Source organism: Salmo salar, unplaced genomic scaffold, assembly GCF_965601325.2.
Source record: "Salmo salar unplaced genomic scaffold, fSalSal1 ptg000578l, whole genome shotgun sequence".
In the NCBI taxonomy this organism is placed as follows: Eukaryota; Metazoa; Chordata; class Actinopteri; order Salmoniformes; family Salmonidae; genus Salmo; species Salmo salar.
In genome coordinates, this window is record NW_027675424.1 from 876,168 (window position 1) to 898,036 (window position 21,869).

General features: G+C 42.3%; 1 long non-coding RNA gene across 1 annotated transcript; it reads left to right on the forward strand.

The window, feature by feature from the left end:
• Positions 1–14,693: 14,693 nt before the first annotated feature.
• LOC145876344 (uncharacterized) lies at positions 14,694–16,847 on the forward strand. Its single transcript, XR_014391501.1, has 3 exons — positions 14,694–15,391; positions 15,550–15,644; positions 15,873–16,847. It is a non-coding gene; the product is annotated as an uncharacterized LOC145876344 (long non-coding RNA).
• The last annotated feature ends 5,022 nt before the right edge of the window (positions 16,848–21,869 follow it).

A 21,869-nucleotide genomic window follows, 5' to 3' on the forward strand; every position in this document is an offset into this window, starting at 1 on the left:
GATCAATGAGAGAACTTGTCAGAAAAACGACAGAGTCCCACTTTCTCTGTCATTGTACAAAGTAGAGAGTGGGGGAAAAATGTGTAAAAATGTATACAGAGGCTCTTGAATTTGTCATAAAAAAAATTAAAATAGTGAAAAAGGATTAAAATAAAGTTCCAACAGTACATGAGATGATCAGACTGAACCAACTGCTATCTTAAAATGTTTATTCAGTTAGGAAACAGAGGATGTATTACATAAAGTTATCACAAAATTAAAGTTATCACACAATTAAATAATAAATCCTCACTCACACAGACAAACATGGCTTCATTATTGTTCACAGTTTATTATCATAGTTTCTCACAGATCCTGGCTTCCACTGTTAGAATGGCTGAGCGAGAGGAGGTGGGGCTTTTTTCATAGCCTGAGAGAGAGAGAGAGACATTCAGTTTTACTAGAGGGGTTGGGTGCGCCTCCTGTTGGCTGAACCCGGGTGGGAGGTTCCCCCTTAGCAAGCAATGGACCCCAGCACACCACTGAAGCCATTAAGAACTATATTCAAAAACCCACCTGGTAACCTGTTCAATCACCAGGCACACGGCTCAACATAGTTCAATGACAGAGACTGTGGACTTTGAATAATTTGGGGTAAAAAAAATAAAAAATGTGAAAATTAATAAAATTAAGTTGCAGCTGTCTTTGATATGCTCAAAATTAACTAACTGCTATCTTGAAATGTAGAGAAAGTGTTTTAAAATAGGCATCCAATCATTTGAAAATTAGTCGAAAGGCTAAGTGATTCTCTTCCTGAGAAGAAGCTGACAGCCTTCAAACAGAGCAAAAAAAGTGGTCCCAAACAATATGTCAAAATGAATAAAAGAATTATACAGCCGTCTTTAATAAGATCAAACTGAACTAACTGCTATCTTGAAATGTTAAAAAAGTGTTTTTAAATAGGCATCCTGTGGTTCGGGCTATGTATTTAGGTAGAGGGGTGTTTGGTTTATGTGGTTCGGGCTATGTATTTAGGTAGAGGGGTGTTTGGTTTATGTGGTTCGGGCTATGTATTTAGGTAGAGGGGTGTTTGGTTTATGTGGTCTCGGGCTATGTATTTAGGTTGAGGGGTGTTTGGTTTATGTGGTTCGGGCTATGTATTTAGGTAGAGGGGTGTTTGGTTTATGTGGTCGGGCTATGTATTTAGGTAGAGGGGTGTTTGGTTTATGTGGTTCGGGCTATGTATTTAGGTAGAGGGGTGTTTGGTTTATGTGGTTCGGGCTATGTATTTAGGTAGAGGGGTGTTTGGTTTATGTGGTCGGGCTATGTATTTAGGTAGAGGGGTGTTTGGTTTATGTGGTTCGGGCTATGTATTTAGGTAGAGGGGTGTTTGGTTTATGTGGTTCGGGCTATGTATTTAGGTAGAGGGGTGTTTTTGGTTTATGTGGTTCGGGCTATGTATTTAGGTAGAGGGGTGTTTGGTTTATGTGGTTCGGGCTATGTATTTAGGTAGAGGGGTGTTTGGTTTATGTGGTCAGGCTATGTATTTAGGTAGAGGGGTGTTTGGTTTATGTGGTTCGGGCTATGTATTTAGGTAGAGGGGTGTTTGGTTTATGTGGTCGGGCTATGTATTTAGGTAGAGGGGTGTTTGGTTTATGTGGTTCGGGCTATGTATTTAGGTAGAGGGGTGTTTGGTTTATGTGGTTCGGGCTATGTATTTAGGTAGAGGGGTGTTTTTGGTTTATGTGGTTCGGGCTATGTATTTAGGTAGAGGGGCGTTTGGTTTATGTGGTTCGGGCTATGTATTTAGGTAGAGGGGTGTTTGGTTTATGTGGTTCGGGCTATGTATTTAGGTAGAGGGGTGTTTGGTTTATGTGGTTCGGGCTATGTATTTAGGTAGAGGGGTGTTTGGTTTATGTGGTCAGGGGTTTGTTAGTCTATGTTCTATGTTAGTGTATTTCTATGTTCTGTCTTGTCTATTGTAGTTCTATGTTTAGTTAATTGGGGTTGGGCCTTCAATTGGAGGCAGCTGGTTATCGTTGCCTCTGATTGAAGGTCCTATAATTAGGAGTTTGTTTGTCATGGGGGTTTTGTGGCAGATTGTTGCTGTGTATAGCTTTGTGCCTTACTGGCCTGTTCTTTGTCCTTTAATAAAAGAAGATGAGTGTACATTTTCCCGCTGCGTCTTGGTCTAAACCCTACGACACCTGTGACATTTACATTAGGGTGTATTGTTAGATACTACTGCACTGTTGGAACCAGGAACACAAGCATTTCACTACACCCACAATAACATCTACTAAATATGTGTATGTGACCAATAACATTTTTATTTGATTGTATTTTTGAAAGTGTTACATAATTCTCAATCCGCTTTGCGTCGTGCCTAAAAACAGCACTTAGCCGTGGTACTGTATATTAGCCATATACTGTCACAACTTCCACCGAAGTCATTTCCTCTCCTTGTTCGGCGGTCGGCGTCACCGGTCTTCTAGCCATCGTCGATCCACTTTTCATTTTCCATTTGTTTTGTCTTGTTTTCTTACACATCTGGTTTCCATTTCCATCATGAATTGTTGTGTATTTAACCCTCTGTTCCCCCCATGTCCTTGTGTGGAATTGTTTGTTTGTAAGTGCTTGTACTCTGTTACTGGTGCGCATTGGGTTTTGTACCCATGTAGGTTCGTTTTGTATTAAACTGCTCCGGCTATTACCTATCTCTGCTCTCCTGCGTCTGACTTCACTGCCACCAGGTCCGCAATCCTTACATATACCACACCTCCTCAGGCCTTATTGCTTATTAGAACACATAAGTGTATTATAAGGCATTATAAAGGTCATTAAAATAATTCTAATATGTACTTCATAGAAACGGTTACCCTTTATATTCTAATAACTCACATTTTAAGATTCATTATTTCATTTATTCCACGTTAAGGGCTCTAACCAAGGAACAAGACTATTTGTCTCCCTCTTGCTGTTGCATGCAGTTCCTCTCTCTTCCTCCCTCCCTCTAACCCCACCCCTCTGGCAGAACCAGGAAGTCCATCCCCCTTCACAAACTCTCTTCTGAGGAAACGAAACTGATCTGAGTCTCTGTGTCGTCTGTCTATGTGAGAGTGAACAACCGTCCAAATGGCTCAACAGGGAGTTCTGCTGGACCAGGACCAGTTCTGTTGTTCTGTCTGTCTGGATCTACTGAAGGAGCCTGTCACTACTGCCTGTGGGCACAGTTACTGTAGGAGCTGTATTGAGGGCTGCTGGGATCAGGATGTTCTGAAAGGGGTCTATAGCTGTCCTCAGTGCAGACAGACCTTCAGTCCGAGGCCTACGCTGAGTAAAAATAACATGTTGGCTGAAATGTTGAAAAAGTGTTTTTAAATAGGCATGCTATCATTTGAAAATTAGTTGAAAGGCTAAGTGATTCTCCTCCTGACAAGAAGTTGACAGCCTTCAAACATAGAATATTTTTGGGTCAAAAAAAAGAATATACAGCTGTCTTTAGTAAGATCAAACTGAACTAACTGCTATCTTGAAATGTTGAAAAAGTGTTTTTAAATAGCTCAGTCTTATCACTCAATATGAGTCAAAATCTGTCACTTCCAGGACTGCTCATTTTGTCAAAAATGAAAAAATGAAAAAAATAACTACTCACAGCTGTGTTAAAACCTCTTGGGGATAGGGGGCAGTATTGAGAATTTAGAAAAAAAATATGTGCCCATTTTTAACTGCCTCCTACACCAACTCAGAAGCTAGAATATGCATATTATTGTTCAGGTTTGGATAGAAAACACTCTGAATTTTCTAAAACTGTTTGAATGGTGTCTGTAAGTATAACAGAACTCATATGGCAGTCAAAACCCTGAGACAAATTCTGACAGGAAGTGGATACCTGATGTGTTGAATTACCTTTAAGCCTATGCCATTGAAACACACAGGGGCTTATTAATCGTTGAGCACTTCCTATGGCTTCCACTAGATGTCACCAGTCTTTACAAAGTGTTTTTAGTCTTATACTGTGAGATCTGACCGAACAAGAGCCTTGGAACGGTGATGGCCGATTAGACTCTGGCGCGCGAGTTCATGTTGGGTAGTCTCGTTCCAATACGTTTTAAAAGAGAATGCAATCGTCCGCCTTGAATATTATTCATGTTCTGGTTAAAAAAGGCACTAATGATTTATGCTATACAACGTTCGACATGTTTGAACGAACGTAAATATTTTTTCTCCCTTCTTTCATGAAGAGAAGTCCGGCGGGCTTAGATCATGTGCTAACAACACGGAGCTTTTTGGACATAAATTATGATCTTTTTCAAACAAAACTACATTTGTTATGGACCTGGGATTCCTGGAAGTGACATCTGATGAAGAGAATCAAAGGTAATGGATTATTTACATAGTATTTTCGATTTTAGATCTCTCCAACATGGCGGTTAGTCTGTATCTCAAAGCGTATTTTTCTGGGCGCAGTGCTCAGATTATTGCAAAGTGTGATTTCCCAGTAAGGTTATTTTTAAATCTGGCAATCCGGTTGCATTCAAGAGATGTAAATCTATAATTCTTTGAATGACAATATAATATTTTACCAATGTTTTCTAATTTTAATTATTTAATTTGAGGTGCTGATTTGACTGGCGGTATTGGAGGGAAAAGATTTCCTCAACATCAACGCCATAGTAAAACGCTGTTTTTGGATATAAATATGAACTTGATAGAACTAAAAATGCATGTATTGTCTAACATAATGTCCTAGGAGTGTCATCTGATGGAGATTGTCAAAGGTTAGTGCATAATTTTAGCTGATTTTATGGTTTTGGTGACGCCTGTCTTTGAATTGACAAAACATTACACACAACTATTGTCAATGTACTGTCCTAACATAATCTAACTTTATGCTTTCGCCGTAAAACCTTTTTGAAATCGGACAACGTGGTTAGATTAAGGAGATGTTTATCTTTCAAAGGGTGTAAGATAGTTGTATGTTTGAAAAATTAGAATTTTGACATTTATTTGGATTCAAATTTGCCGCTCTTGAAATGCACCTGCTGTTGATAGGGTGCACCACGGGGGGCACGCTAGCGTCCCACATAGCCCCAAGAGGTTAAACAGCGGTTGACATGCTTCGAAGTACGGTAATGGAATATTTAGAAATTTTTTTGTCACGAAATGCGCCATGCTCGTCACCCTTATTTACCCGTTCGGATAGTGTTTTGAACGCGCGAACAAAAAGCCGCTATTTGGATATAACAATGGATTATTTGGGACCAAACCAACATTTGTTATTGAAGTAGAAGTCCTGGGAGTGCATTCTGACGAAGAACAGCAAAGGTAATAACATTTTTCTTATAGTAAATCTGACTTTGGTGAGTGCTAAACTTGCTGGGTATCTAAATAGCTAGCCCTGTGATGCCGGGCTATCTACTGAGAATATTGCAAAATGTGCTTTCACTGAAAAGCTATTTTAAAATCGGACATATCGAGTGCATAGAGGAGTTCTGTATCTATAATTCTTAAAATAATTGTTATGCTTTTTGTGAACGTTTATCGTGAGTAATTGAGTAAATTCACCGGAAGTTTGCGGGGGTATGCTAGTTCTGAACGTCACATGCTAATGTAAAAAGCTGTTTTTTGATATAAATATGAACTTGATTGAACAAAACATGCATGTATTGTATAACATAATGTCCTAGGTGTGTCATCTGATGAAGATCATCAAAGGTTAGTGCTGCATTTAGCTGTCTTCTGGGTTTTTGTGACATTATATGCTAGCTTGAAAAATGGGTGTCTGATTATTTCTGGCTGGGTACTCTCCTGACATAATCTAATGTTTTGCTTTCGCTGTAAAGCCTTTTTGAAATCGGACAGTGTGGTTAGATTAATGAGAGTCTTGTCTTTAAAATAGTGTAAAATAGTCATATGTTTGAGAAATTGAAGTAATAGCATTTCTAAGGTATTTGAATAACGCGCCACAGGATTCCACTGGCTGTTACGTAGGTGGGACGATTTCGTCCCACCGGCCCTAGAGAAGTTAAGGAAGTGATTGAGGTGGAGACTTTTTCTCTCTTTCTTTCTTTCTTTCTTTCTTTCTTTCTTTCTTTCTTTCTTTCTCTCTTTCTCTCTTTCTCTCTTTCTCTCTTTCTCTCTCTCGGAGGACCTGAGCCCTAGGACCATGCCTCAGGACTACCTGGCATGATGACTCCTTGCTGTCCCCAGTCCACCTGGCCGTGCTGCTGCTCCAGTTTCAACTGTTGTGCCTGCGGCTATGGAACCCTGACCTGTTCACCGGACGTGCTACCTGTCCCAGACCTGCTGTCCCAGACCTGCTGGAACCCTGACCTGTTCACCGGATGTGCTATCTGTCCCAGACCTGCTGTTTTCAACTCTCTAGAGACTGTAGGAGTGGTAGAGATACTCTCAATGATCGGCTATGTAAAGCCAACTGACATTTACTCTTGAGGTGCTGTCTTGTTGCACCCTCGACAACTACTGTGATGATTATTATTTGACCATGCTGGTCATTTATGAACATTTGAACATCTTGGCCATGTTCTGTTATAATCTCCACCCGGCACAGCCAGAAGAGGACTGGTCACCCCTCATAGCCTGGTTCCTCTCTAGGTTTCTTCCTAGGTTCTGGCCTTTCTACAGAGTTTTTCCTAGCCACCGTGCTTCTACACCTGTATTGCTTGCTGTTTGGGGTTTTAGGCTGGGTTTCTGTGCAGCACTTTGAGATATCAGCTGATGTAAGAAGGGCTATATAAATACATTTGATTTGATAAATTGGTTGAGAACTTGTTGGAGGCTATTTTGTTGCAATACCCATCTATGTTTAAAACCTGTTTTCTCTACAGGATGTTTCTGATCTGCCAATGGCCTGGGGGAATGAGAATGGCCAAGACCATTGTGTAAAAGGGGAGGAGTTGTGGTTTGTATGACTAACAATGTAGGCAGAGGAAGGTTGAGACCGGATTGTCATAGGTAACAGTAATGCCTCTGGCTCGGATGTACATGCATGGACGTGCACATCGTACCCCCTGGTTTAGCACCTCATGAAATACTCACAGAAAGACCCATGGGAATCTTAAACACCCCGTTCCCACAGAACAGTTTGACACTGACGGGTTGCGAGGATCAAATGGTAAGCTACTGTGCTGCACTCAACAATGTTCTGAAGTCTATTTTCCCCAGGATAAAAGTGGCTTTGCCTGAACCAAAAGGAGGACAGCTCCAAAAATTGCAGCCAGGAGATTGAGTGATCAACAAAGACCTCCGCAGAAAGACTTGGCACCAACAGCGCTGGACTGGTCCATTCCAGGTGCTCCTGATGGTTGCAGAGCGGTTGACGTGGGTTCACGCAAGCCACTGCAGGAAAGTGCCCCACAACCCAGACGAAGATGCACCAGCCGATGAATCGTCATATGTGACCCCAGTGGCCATAGAAAGACCAGGACCGGACTCTATGCATCATTTCTTTTGCTTTCGTGGTCAGTCTTTTCATTGTTAGCTGTTGTCTGGGCCCTTGGACAAGTGACAACAATACAACTGAAGTATACAACACCAGCATAGTCCCACGGTGGGACTTAAATAACAGCCGCTCCAGCTCAAGCCAATGGCTCAGGACGGGAGTCCAGCTAATAATAGCTGCCCCGTTGTTTAACCTCTATGGGCTAGGTGGGACGCTAGCGTCCCCCCCGTGGTGCACTCCATCAACAGCAGGTGCATTTCAAGAGCGGCAAATTTGAATCCAAATAAATGTCCAAATTCAAATTTTTCAAACATACAACTATTTTACACCCTTTGAAAGATAAACATCTCCTGAATCTAACCACGTTTTACGATTTCAAAAAGGTTTTACGGCGAAAGCATAAATTTAGAGTATGTTAGGACAGTACATTTACAAGAGTTGTGTGTAATGTTTTGTCAATTCAAAGACAGGGTCACCAAAACCATAAAACCAGCTAAAATGATGCACTAACCTTTTACAATCTCCATCAGATGACGCTCCTAGGACATTATGTTAAACAATGCATGCATTTTTAGTTCTATCAAGTTCATATTTATATCCAAAAACAGCGTTTTACTATGGCATTGATGTTGAGGAAATCGTTTCCCTCCAATAACAGGCAGTCAAGTCAACACAACAAATTAAATAATTAAAATTAGAAAACATTGGTAAAATATTATATTGTCATTTAAAGAATTATAGATTTACATCTCTTGAACGCAATCAACTTGCCAGATTTAAAAATAACCTTACTGGGAAATCACACTTTGCAATAATCTGAGCACTGCGCCCAGAAAAATACGCGTTGCGATACAGACTAGACGTCATGTTGGGGAGATCTAAAATCGAAAATACTATGTAAATAATCCATTACCTTTGATTCTCTTCATCAGATGTCACTTCCAGGTATCACAGGTCCATAACGAATGTAGTTTTGTTCAAAAAAGCTCATCATTTATGTCCAAAAATCTCCGTCTTGTTAGCACATGATCTAAGCCAGCCGGACTTCTCGTCATGAACGAGGGGAAAAAATATATTTACGTTCGTTCAAACATGTCAAACGTTGTATAGCATAAATCATTAGGGCCTTTTTTAACCAGAACATGAATAATATTCAAGGTGGACGAATGCATACTCTTTTATAACGTATTGGAACGAGGGTACCCAACATGAACTCGCGCGCCAGGTGTCTAATGGGCCATCATCGTTCCATGGCTCTTGTTCGGTCAGATCTCCCTCCAGAAGACTCAAAACACTTTGTAAACGCTGGTGACATCTAGTGGAAGCAATAGGAAGTGCCAAAATATTCCTCAGCCCCTGTGTTTTTCAATGGGATAGGTTTAAAGGTAATACAACACATCAGGTATCCATTTCCTGTCAGAAAATGTCTCAGGGTTTTGCCTGCCAAATGAGTTCTGTTATACTCACAGACACCATTCAAACAGTTTTAGAAACTTTAGAGTGTTTTCTATCCATATATAATAAGTATATGCATATTCTAGTTACTGGGTAGGATTAGTAACCAGATTAAATCGGGTACATTTTTTTTATCCAGCCGTGCAAATACTGCCCCCTAGCCCTAACACGTTAAGAAGACAGAGATGGATGCAGCGGCTTGATGATTGTCCTCTTTGTACATATGAAGAGTGTACTTCTGTAGAACTGTTTCATTGTTTAATAACCTCTTGGGGCTATGTGGGACGCTAGCGTGCCACCCGTGGTGCACCCTATCAACAGCAGGTGCATTTCAAGAGCGGCAAATTTGAAACCAAATAAATGTCAAAATTCAAATTTTTCAAACATACAACTATCTTACACCCTTTGAAAGATAAACATCTCCTTAATCTAACCACGTTGTCCGATTTCAAAAAGGTTTTACGGCGAAAGCATAAAGTTAGATTATGTTAGGAGAGTACATTGACAATAGCTGTGTGTAATGTTTTGTCAATTCAAAGACAGGCGTCACCAAAACCATAAAACCAGCTAAAATGATGCACTAACCTTTGACAATCTCCATCAGATGACACTCCTAGGACATTATGTTAGACAATACATGCATTTTTAGTTCTATCAAGTTCATATTTATATCCAAAAACAGCGGTTTACTATGGCGTTGATGTTCAGGAAATCGTTTCCTTCCAATAACCGGCAGTCAAGTCAGCACCACAAATTAAATAATTAAAATTAGAAAACATTGGTAAAATATTATATTGTCATTTAAAGAATTATAGATTTACATCTCTTGAACGCAATCAACTTGCCAGATTTAAAAATAACCTTACTGGGAAATCACACTTTGCAATAATCTGAGCACTGCGCCCAGAAAAATACGCGTTGCGATACAGACTAGACGTCATGTTGGGGAGATCTAAAATCGAAAATACTATGTAAATAATCCATTACCTTTGATTCTCTTCATCAGATGTCACTTCCAGGTATCACAGGTCCATAACGAATGTAGTTTTGTTCAAAAAAGCTCATCATTTATGTCCAAAAATCTCCGTCTCGTTAGCACATGATGTAAGCCAGCCGGACTTCTCGTCATGAACGAGGGGAAAAAATATATTTCCGTTCGTTCAAACATGTCAAACGTTGTATAGCATAAATAATTAGGGCCTTTTTTAACCAGAACATGAATAATATTCAAGGTGGACGAATGCATACTCTTTTATAACGTATTGGAACGAGGGTACCCAACATGAACTCGCGCGCCAGGTGTCTAATGGGCCATCATCGTTCCATGGCTCTTGTTCGGTCAGATCTCCCTCCAGAAGACTCAAAACACTTTGTAAAGGCTGGTGACATCTAGTGGAAGCAATAGGAAGTGCCAAAATATTCCTCAGCCCCTGTGTTTTTCAATGGGATAGGTTTAAAGGTAATACAACACATCAGGTATCCACTTCCTGTCAGAAAATGTCTCAGGGTTTTGCCTGCCAAATGAGTTCTGTTATACTCACAGACACCATTCAAACAGTTTTAGAAACTTTAGAGTGTTTTCTATCCATATATAATAAGTATATGCATATTCTAGTTACTGGGTAGGATTAGTAACCAGATTAAATCGGGTAAATTTTTTTTTATCCAGCCGTGCAAATACTGCCCCCTAGCCTTAACAGGTTAAAGGTAATTCAACACATCAGGTATCCACTTCCTGTCAGAAAATGTCTCAGGGTTTTGCCTGCCAAATGAGTTCTGTTATACTCACAGACACCATTCAAACAGTTTTAGAAACTTTAGGGTGTTTTCTATCCATATATAATAAGTATATGCATATTCTAGTTGCTGGGTAGGATTAGTAACCAGATTAAATCGGGTACATTTTTTTATCCAGCAGTGAAAATACTGCCCCCTAGCCCCAACAGGTTAAAGCATTGGGGGGGATTTTTCTTACACTAGTACATTATCTGTGTAAATGGCTTCTGTTGAGCCACTGAGTGTTTTACCTTCACATGGTGCAAAACAGGGAATCATTAAACAATGAAAACAGTTCTACAGAAGTACACTCTTCATCTGTACAAAGAGGACAATCATCACGCCGATGCATCAATCTCCGTCTTCTTAACCTGTTAGGGCTAGGGGGCAGTATTGACACGGCTGGATAAAAAACATACCCGATTTAATCTGGTTACCACTCCTACCCAGTAACTAGAATATGCATATGCTAGTTCTGAACGTCACATGCTAATGTAAAAAGCTGGTTTTTGATATAAATATGAACTTGATTGAACAAAACATGCATGTATTGAATAACATAATGTCCTAGGGTTGTCATCTGATGAAGATCATCAAAGCTTAGTGCTGCATTTAGCTGTCTTCTGGGTATATGTGACATTATATGCTAGCTTGAAAAATGGGTGTCTGATTATTTCTGGCTGGGTACTCTGCTGACATAATCTAATGTTTTGCTTTCGTTGTAAAGCCTTATTGAAATCGGACAGTGTGGTTAGATTAACGAGAGTCTTGTCTTTAGAATGGTGTAAAATAGTCATATGTTTGAGAAATTGAAGTAATAGCATTTCTAAGGTATTTGAATAACGCGCCACAGGATTCCACTGGCTGTTACGTAGGTGGGACGATTTCGTCCCACCTACCCTAGAGAGGATAAACCGCAGCCGTCGACACAGCAGTTCTTAAAATTGGATGTAAACATAGACAACGCTGTATTAAAATTGTCAGTGTAGAGCACCAGTGAAAGGGATTTCGAAATGGGAGAAGTTAGGAGCAATTTATATAAGGACGGTATTTGGTATCATGATAAGTTACCAATACTACCTAAGTCATTGTTTAGAGATGCGGCAAGATTGACACATGGGCAGAGCCATGTGTCAACAGGGGGATGGTAGAGCAGGTTCGGAAACACTTTGTGGCCTATTGGATAACGAACTACTTAAAAAAAACATTTTTTATAATAGATAAGCATATTAAATGGGAAGAAGTGGTCACAACTTACTGGGTGGACACGATTAGGATAGTTGGTTTACTACGGGGGGCCAGCACAGAAAAAAATGTATGAAATTGTATGAAATGTATGCATTCACTACTGTAAGTCGCTCTGGATAAGAGCGTCTGCTAAATGACTAAAAATGTAAATGTAAAATGTAGGATCTCTCTCTTAAATAATGGATTACATTTTAGCTGATCAGGTAAACCATATAGAATGCCAGAGTTAGGGAGGCCAGAACAGGTAGACATAGAAGTTGAAGATACAGTAACAGAACACATGGTTAACCAAACCCGTATGTCCGAGACTTTGTGTCCAACAGGTGAATTACAGGAGAAGATGATTCACTCAATCCAACCAGGAGACTGGGTGTGGATCCAGTCCCTGAGGAGAAAAGAACTGGAAGCAGCCACGGTGGGAGGGCCCATACCAAGTGTTCCTGGTAATAGCCTTTGTGGTGAGAATAGCTGAAAGAGCTACCTGGGTTCATATCACACATTGCGGGAGGGTAAGACACACTGACACTGTCGAACAATCACAGAGTTAGGAGAAGAACCGAATACCAATAAGGTTCGGGGGTTACCTCTCTAATGAAGATTCCCAAACCCGCCCGATCCTCACTGTGTGCGTTCATAGAAGTGAAAGTGTGGGTTGGCCTCTAGCCGGTGATATATTCTCCGGGAGGGGGTGGGGCTTTACAGGGGTACTGGTCAGTCTGAGCTGTCTGATTGTGGGAGCCATATTCCTAATACACCATGAACCACTCGAGAAGTCAGAAAGTTGTAACTTGACCCATAGTGTAGAAGATGAGGAGTTTTTATGGCCTAGGTACAAAAGGTCACTCGATCTGGATAAAAAGGAAGTGAGATTAGAGTTAGGGAAGGATGTCTCAATAGAGTTCTATGCAGACCAAATGGGGTCCCTAACCTCCTGGCAGTCTAGGACTCGGACTTCATGGGGAAGATATCTGTGTAGATCCCGGTGTAACTCATGGAATCATAGCTCACACAGAGAGAGAAGGCTATGTCAATCCACACACCCAATATAGAAACAGATGGAATATAGTGAAGGCCAGGGTTTTTGACTGCAATCCAGAGCAAGGGAAGTATTGCTTGAAGATAGGAATGACCATTAAAAGCATAAAGAAAGAGGATTTAGGGTTATGGTATGTTGGCCTTGACCAGACCATTGTCGACACTGCGGTACCATTCCGAGTAGTAGAGGTTAGGACAGGAGATAGTTCTACCGCCAGCCAGAATACCAGTAGTACCCCTGATAAAACTGACATTACCCGTGTAGTCATCCAGAGCCAAGGACCGGTGAGGATAGTTCAGACGAAAGATCTTAACCTGTTGGGTCTAGGGGGCAGCATTTGCACGTCTGGATAAAAAAAATGTACCCGATTTAATCTGGTTACTAATCCTACCCAGTAACTAGAATATGCATATACTTATTATATATGGATAGAAAACACTCTAAAGTTTCTAAAACTGTTTGAATGGTGTCTGTGAGTATAACAGAACTCATTTGGCAGGCAAAACCCTGAGACATTTTCTGACAGGAAGTGGATACCTGATGTGTTGTATTGACTTTAAACCTATCCCATTGAAAAACACAGGGGTTTAGGAATATTTTGGCACTTCCTATTGCTTCCACTAGATGTCACCAGCCTTTACAAAGTGTTTTGAGTCTTCTGGAGGGAGATCTGACCGAACAAGAGCCATGGAACGATGATGGCCCATTAGACACCTTGCGCGCGAGTTGATGTTGGGTACCCTCGTTCCAATACGTTATAAAAGAGTATGCATTCGTCCACCTTGAATATTATTCATGTTCTGGTTAAAAAAGGCCCTAATTATTTATGCTATACAACGTTTGACATGTTTGAACGAACGGAAATATATTTTTTCCCCTCGTTCATGACGAGAAGTCCGGCTGGCTTACATCATGTGCTAACGAGACGGAGATTTTTGGACATAAATGATGAGCTTTTTTGAACAAAACTACATTCGTTATGGACCTGTGATACCTGGAAGTGACATCTGATGAAGAGAATCAAAGGTAATGGATTATTTACATAGTATTTTCGATTTTAGATCTCCCCAACATGACGTCTAGTCTGTATCGCAACGCGTATTTTTCTGGGCGCAGTGCTCAGATTATTGCAAAGTGTGATTTCCCAGTAAGGTTATTTTTAAATCTGGCAAGTTGATTGCGTTCAAGAGATGTAAATCTATAATTCTTTAAATGACAATATAATATTTTACCAATGTTTTCTAATTTTAATTATTTAATTTCTGACGCTGACTTGACTGCCGGTTATTGGAGGGAAACGATTTCCTCAACATCAATGCCATAGTAAAACGCTGTTTTTGGATATAAATATCAACTTGATAGAACTAAAAATGCATGCATTGTCTAACATAATGTCCTAGGAGTGTCATCTGATGGAGATTGTAAAAGGTTAGTGCATCATTTTAGCTGGTTTTATGGTTTTGGTGACCCTGTCTTTGACTTGACAAAACATTACACACAACTCTTGTAAATGTACTGTCCTAACATACTCTAAATTTATGCTTTCGCCGTAAAACCTTTTTGAAATCGTAAAACGTGGTTAGATTAAGGAGATGTTTATCTTTCAAATGGTGTAACATAGTTGTATTTTTGAAAAATGTGAATTTTGACATTTATTTGGATTCAAATTTGCCGCTCTTGAAATGCACCTGCTGTTGATGGAGTGCACCACGGGTGGCACGCTAGCGTCCCACCTAGCCCCAAGAGGTTAAGAAGGTAGAGCAGGGCTTTATTATGGACAGACTTCTCCCATTCTTAGCTACTGTCGTATCAATATGTTTTGACCATGGCAGTTTACAATCCAGGGTTACTCCAAGCAGTTTAGTCACCTCAACTTGCTCAATTTCCACATTATTCATTACGAGATGAACAGGTGAGCAGTACGCGTCTATGTAATGAGAGCATGAACAGTGTGAGGACCGTTAAAACGTCTTAGGGCTAGGGGGCAGTTTTCGGAAGTTCGGAGAGTCTGGCGAGCCCAAAGTAAAATGCCTGTTACTCAGGCCCAGAAGCTATGCATATAATTGGTAGATTTGGAAAGAAAACACTCTGACGTTTCCAAAATTGTTAAAACTGTATGTGGTACTGTATGTGGATGATCAGGGCTTTATTCAGAAAAAGTTTCTTGGGCTACTTTGATTTGCCAAGTGGGCGAGATGTGAATTCCGTGTTTAATTTCATGGACAAACTTGTTGTTCAAACCTACGATGGCTCACCTTCAAGGGAACGTATCTGCTATTTGTATTTCCAGCTAAGTCCCCTCCTGTTCCATGGTTTAACAAGCGATGACCACTCTACTTCCATTGTCAACTAACTCCTCACATGAACTGGAAGCCACGTCTCATGTGGCCCACTCAACCACTGGCACATTGAATGTTTCCTCTCCAAGCACGGTGAGGGAACCCCTGTTAATTTTCTCTCATTACTTTATGTAGAGTCAATCACAAACACAATCACATTATTACACATCTATGATTTGACTCCTTGCTTGGACTAACTCATTCTTAGCTCTTTTGTCTCACTGTGTAGTGTTTTTGTGTTGTCTTCCCAGTCAAACCCTGCCCTGCACTGGTCAAGCCTCTGAACACCTCAACTCATGCCTCATACCCTCATTCAATCACTGCTGTGATCCCTTCCCAAAATGGTGTAAGTAGCCCTCTCATTCCTATTCCCCATAATATTGTACTATAAGTGTCTTTATTAAATGCTTTAGGTTAAAATAATTACTCTTTGACGATTTTTGAAACACATTTTTGACATCTCTGTGCGTTCTGCTCCTATACTGTGGGTCTCCCATCCTCCTCAACAACAGACATGTCTAATAACGTGTAATACAATTCATCATTAATAATTCTGCAAGTTTTCTGTTTTCAGAAGCCTGATTCTACTCACTGTGGTAGTGTGGAAGTGTTGAGCTGTATTATTTGGCCTGTGGTCCTGTTGTCCCCAGTCCCAGTGGTGAAGATAATGTCTTAATTGAGCTTCTTGTCTGTGACTGAGATACGTAATCTGCACATTTACTAAAACGTCAGCTCTCATCTCTCCCAATGTTCTCAATGTCAAACAATGAAGGCCGGGTAGTTTTTTTTCATGATTGCAACCCAGGTCATTTTAGTCGGCTGGACCTCGCTACATATTCGTCGCCAGACCCACTGGCTCCAGGTCATCTACAAGTCTATGCTAGGTAAAGCTCTGCCTTATCTCAGCTCACTGGTCACGATAACAACACACACTCGTAGCAAGCGCTCCAGCAGGTACATCTCACTGGTCATCCCCAAAGCCAACACCTCCTTTGGCCGCCTCTCCTTCCAGTTCTCTGCTGCCAATGACTGGAATGAATTGCAAAAATCGCTGAAGCCGGAGACTTATTGCTCCCTCACTAACTTTAAACATCAGCTATCTGAGCAGCTAACCGATCGCTGCAGCTGTACATAGTCCATCTGTAAATAGCCCAACCAATCTACCTACCTCATCATTGTTTTTATTTACTTTGCTGCTCTTTTGCACACCAGTATCACTACTTGCACATCATCATCTGCTCATCTATCACTCCAGTGTTAATCTGCTAAATTGTGATTACTTTGCTACTATGGCCTATTTATTGCCATAAGTCCTCACGCCATTTGCACAACCTGTATATAGACTTTTTTTAAATTTTGTGTTGACTGTACACTTGTTTATTCTATGTAACTCTGTGTTGTTGTTTCTGTCACACTGCTTTGCTTTATTCTTGGCCAGGTCGCAGTTGTAAATGAGAACTTCTCAACTAGCAACCTTGTTAAATAAAGTTGAAATAATAAAAATAAAAATATCCTATATCATAATGAGTCAGATTACATGGAGAGGGGGGACCTGATCCTAGATCATAATGAATCAGATTACATGGAGAGGGGGGACCTGATCCTATATCATAATGAATCAGATTACATGGAGAGGGGGGGACCTGATCCTAGATCATAATGAATCAGATTACATGGAGAGGGGGGACCTGATCCTAGATCATAATGAATCAGATTACATGGAGAGGGGGGACCTGATCCTAGATTATAATGAGTCAGATTACATGGAGAGGAGGGACCTGATCCTAGATCATAATGAGTCAGATTACATGGAGAGGGGGGACCTGATCCTAGATCATAAATAATCAGATTACATGGAGAGGGGGGGACCTGATCCTAGATTATAATGAGTCAGATTACATGGAGAGGGGGGACCTGATCCTAGATCATAATGAATCAGATTACATGGAAAGGGGGGGACCTGATCCTAGATTATAATGAGTCAGATTACATGGAGAGGGGGGGACCTGATCCTAGATCATAATGAATCAGATTACATGGAGAGGAGGGACCTGATCCTAGATCATAATGAATCAGATTACATGGAGAGGGGGGACCTGATCCTAGATCATAATGAATCAGATTACATGGAGAGACGGATATATATAATATAGGCTACTATTTTTTAAATATTTAATATGCCATAAACTATTGTTTTTTTAACAGTTTCATTAATTCATTGTAATTAACTTAATCATTATGACACACCCCTCTCTATTGTCATTGGTTGCACTAATTGCACTGTTTGTCAACATAACCTGGTTCAAGTATTGATGACATCACCCTGAAGAAGGCACAGTGATGCTGAAACGTTGGTAAATACCCAATAAATTACTGGGAGTTTATATATGGAGTGTGGGATTCTCTTTATTTTGATAGTTTATAACTCTTATGTAGTTGCCATCTTTTTGTGTTTTTCAGGCAGCCTGGGAAAGAACTGAAAAAACTCACTAAAGAGTCAAGACAGAGACACCAGAAAGACCCAAGAAGACTTGGACGCAGCATCAGAGGACAGAGAGGGATGTTCAGAACTCACTCAGTCTGGTCAGTTGGTGAGGGTAGACTTGGAGGCTGCTTACCTGACACGAAGTCTGGAGGACATGGAGGAAGTCCCCCCTCCTCTCCCCTACCTTCCCTATACCCCCCTCCTCTCCCCTACCTTCCCTATACCCCCCTGTCCCCTACCTTCCCTATACCCCCCTCCTCTCCCCTACCTTCCCTATACCCCCTCCTCTCCCCTACCTTCCCTATACCCCCCTCCTCTCCCCTACCTTCCCTATACCCCCTCCTCTCCCCTACCTTCCCTATACCCCCCCCTCTCCTCTACCTTCCTATACCCCCTCCTCTCCCCTACCTTCCCTATACCCCCCTCCTCTCCCCTACCTTCCCTATACCCCCCTCCTCTCCCCTACCTTCCCTATACCCCCTCCTCTCCCCTACCTTCCCTATACCCCCCCTCTCCCCTACCTTCCCTATACCCCCTCCTCTCCCCTACCTTCCCTATACCCCCTCCCCTACCTTCCCTATACCCCCTCCTCTCCCCTACATTCCCTATACCCCCTCCTCTCCCCTACATTCCCTATACCCCCTCCTCTCCCCTACATTCCCTATACCCCCTCCTCTCCTCTACCTTCCCTATACCCCCTCCTCTCCCCTACCTTCCCTATACCCCCTCCTCTCCCCTACCTTCCCTATACCCCCTCCTCTCCCCTACCTTCCCTATACCCCCTCCTCTCCCCTACCTTCCCTATACCCCCTCCTCTCCCTTATACCCCCTCCTCTCCCCTACCTTCCCTATACCCCCTCCTCTCCCCTACCTTCCCTATACACCCTCCTCTCCCTTATACCCCCTCCTCTCCCCTATAACCCCTCCTCTCCCCTACCATCCCTATACCCCCCTCCTCTCCCCTACCTTCCCTATAACCCCTCCTCTCCCCTACCTTCCCTATACCCCCTCCTCTCCCCTACCTTCCCTATACCCCCTCCTCTCCCCTATCTTCCCTATACCCCCTCCTCTCCCCTACCTTCCCTATACCCCCTCCTCTCCCCTACCTTCCCTATAACCCCTCCTCTCCCCTACCTTCCCTATACCCCCCTCCTCTCCCCTACCTTCCCTATACCCCCTCCTCTCCCCTACCTTCCCTATACCCTAATCCTCCTCCCCCCTACCTTCCCTATACCCCCTCCTCTCCCCTACCTTCCCTATACCCCCCCCTCCTCTCCCCTACCTTCCCTATACCCCCTCCTCTCCCCTACCTTCCCTATACCCTCCTCCTCTCCCCTACCTTCCCTATACCTCCCCTCCTCTCCCCTACCTTCCCTATACCCCCTCCTCTCCCCTACCTTCCCTATACCCCCTCCTCTCCCCTACCTTCCCTATACCCCCTCCTCTCCCCTACCTTCCCTATACCCCCCCTCCTCTCCCCTACCTTCCCTATACCCCTCTCCTCTCCCCTACCTTCCCTATACCCCCTCCTGTCCCCTACCTTCCCTATACCCCCTCCTCTCCTCTACCTTCCCTATACCCCCTCCTCTCCCCCACCTTCCCTATGCCCCCTCCTCTCCCCTACCTTCCCTATACCCCCTCCTCTCCCCTACCTTCCCTATACCCCCTCCTCTCCCCTACCTTCCCTATAACCCCTCCTCTCCCCTACCTTCCCTATAACCCCTCCTCTCCCCTACCTTCCCTATACCCCCTCCTCTCCCCTACCTTCCCTATACCCCCCTCCTGTCCCCTACCTTCCCTATACCCCCCCCCCCCCATTATGTTGGACCATCATGTTTATTTTTTTGAATCTTGTCTTTGTTTGTGATCAGGTTAGAAGAGAATGACTCCTCAACCCAAGAGGCCCTGGAGCAGCTGTGATCAGGTTAGAAGAGAATGACTCCTCAACCCAAGAGGCCCTGGAGCAGCTGTGATCAGGTTAGAAGAGAATGACTCCTCAACCCAAGAGGCCCTGGAGCAGCTGTGAGAGAGCAGCAGTGTGGAAACATTTGGGGAAATTTAAGGAAGGTTTCCTGGTAAAGAGGATTGACTGTTACGTAAAGGGTCAGAGCCACTGAGTGGACAAAATATTAAGGATACCTTCCTAATATTGAGTTACGCCTGGTCAGTTTGTCATGGAAAGAAAGGTGTCCTTAATGTTTTGTGTAAATTACATAATAACTATACATTTATGGATTGATTTATATAGCCTATTGTTTTCTATTTATTCAACCTGCCATCTACCCACCTGGGGACTGAGGGTTATGAGAGAACCCCCACATCACTAGCTTCTCTTTATTCAACCTGCCATCTACTCACCTGGGGACTGAGGGTTATGAGAGAACCCCCACATCACTAGCTTCTCTTTATTCAACCTGCCATCTACCCACCTGGGGACTGAGGGTTATGAGAGAACCCCCACATCACTAGCTTCTCTTTATTCAACCTGCCATCTACCCACCTGGGGACTGAGGGTTATGAGAGAACCCCCACATCACTAGCTTGCAGGTTCTGCAGCCTTGTAAAGATAAGGAGGGGATGAATGGGAGGCAGGTTGGCATTTATTGTCATGAATCTTGCCCTGGAGGCAGGTTGGTATTTATTGTCATGAATCTTGCCCTGGAGGCAGGTTGGCATTTATTGTTATGAATCTTGTTCTGGAGGCAGGTTGGCATTTATTGTCATGAATCTTGTTCTGGAGGCAGGTTGGCATTTATTGTCATGAATCTTGCCCTGGAGGCAGGTTGGCATTTATTGGTATGAATCTTGCCCTCTAGGCAGTTCAGCAAAGTATTCACTAGCTGGCACAGGCACAAAGTAATACAATCAGATTTTAATCCTTACCTCAACCCTAACCACACTGCTAATCCTTCCCTTAAATTAAGACCATAAAACAACATTATTTTCCACAGCCAATTCTGACTTTGCAGCTGACATATCTAGAGGAAATCGCACAGTTCTGCCTCCAGGTCAAGATTCATGACAAACGTCAACATGAGACAGGGAGAAGCAATGTAAAAATCAATAACGAAATTGTTTTCACAATAAACATGCTTTTTCTTGTTTCAAGTATGTTTTATTATGAAAAGTACAATATATCCATGTATACTTGTACAACTATGGAGCGTATGTCCACATATAATTGTACAATTTGTTTTTCCAACATAAAAGACAAGAAATGATCACATTGGTATTTTAACAGTGTTATTGTAAGAGTTTAAATGTTTAAACAGAGGATACATCTAAAACAGGATAAAACAAGTGCAGTATGTTGTGAGAATGTTACTTTAACGTCGACTCATAACGTCACACTATAACTTCATGGGAGTCTTGTGGAAAGACTAACGGTGTTATTGTAAGAGGTCATGGGTCAAGGTCCTCACAATTATAGGAAGATGCGCATGTGTGTGTGTATGTGTCCTGTTTGTGTGTGTGTGTGTGTGTGTGTGTGTGTGTGTGTGTGTGTGTGTGTGTGTGTGTGTGTCCAGTGTGTGTGTGTCCAGTGTGTGTGTGTGTGTGTGTGTGTGAGTCCAGTGTGTGTGTGTTTGTTTGTCTAGTGTGTGTGTGTGTGTGTGTGTGTTTGTCCAGTGTGTGTGTGTGTGTGTGTGTGTTTGTTTTTGTCCAGTGTGTGTGTGTGTGTGTGTGTTTGTCCAGTGTGTGTGTGTGTGTTTGTCCAGTGTGTGTGTGTGTGTGTGTTTGTCCAGTGTGTGTGTGTGTGTGTGTTTGTCCAGTGTGTGTGTGTGTGTGTGTTTGTCCAGTGTTTGTGTGTGTGTGTCCAGTGTGTGTGTGTGTGTGTCCAGTGTGTGTGTGTGTGTGTCCAGTGTGTGTGTGTGTGTGTCCAGTGTGTGTGTGTGTTTGTCCAGTGTGTGTGTGTGTGTGTGTGTGTTTGTCCAGTTTGTGTGTGTGTGTTTGTCCAGTGTGTGTGTGTGTGTGTTTGTCCAGTGTGTGTGTGTGTGTGTGTTTGTCCAGTGTGTGTGTGTGTGTGTGTGTGTTTGTCCAGTGTGTGTGTGTGTGTGTTTGTCCAGTGTGTGTGTGTGTGTGTGTGTG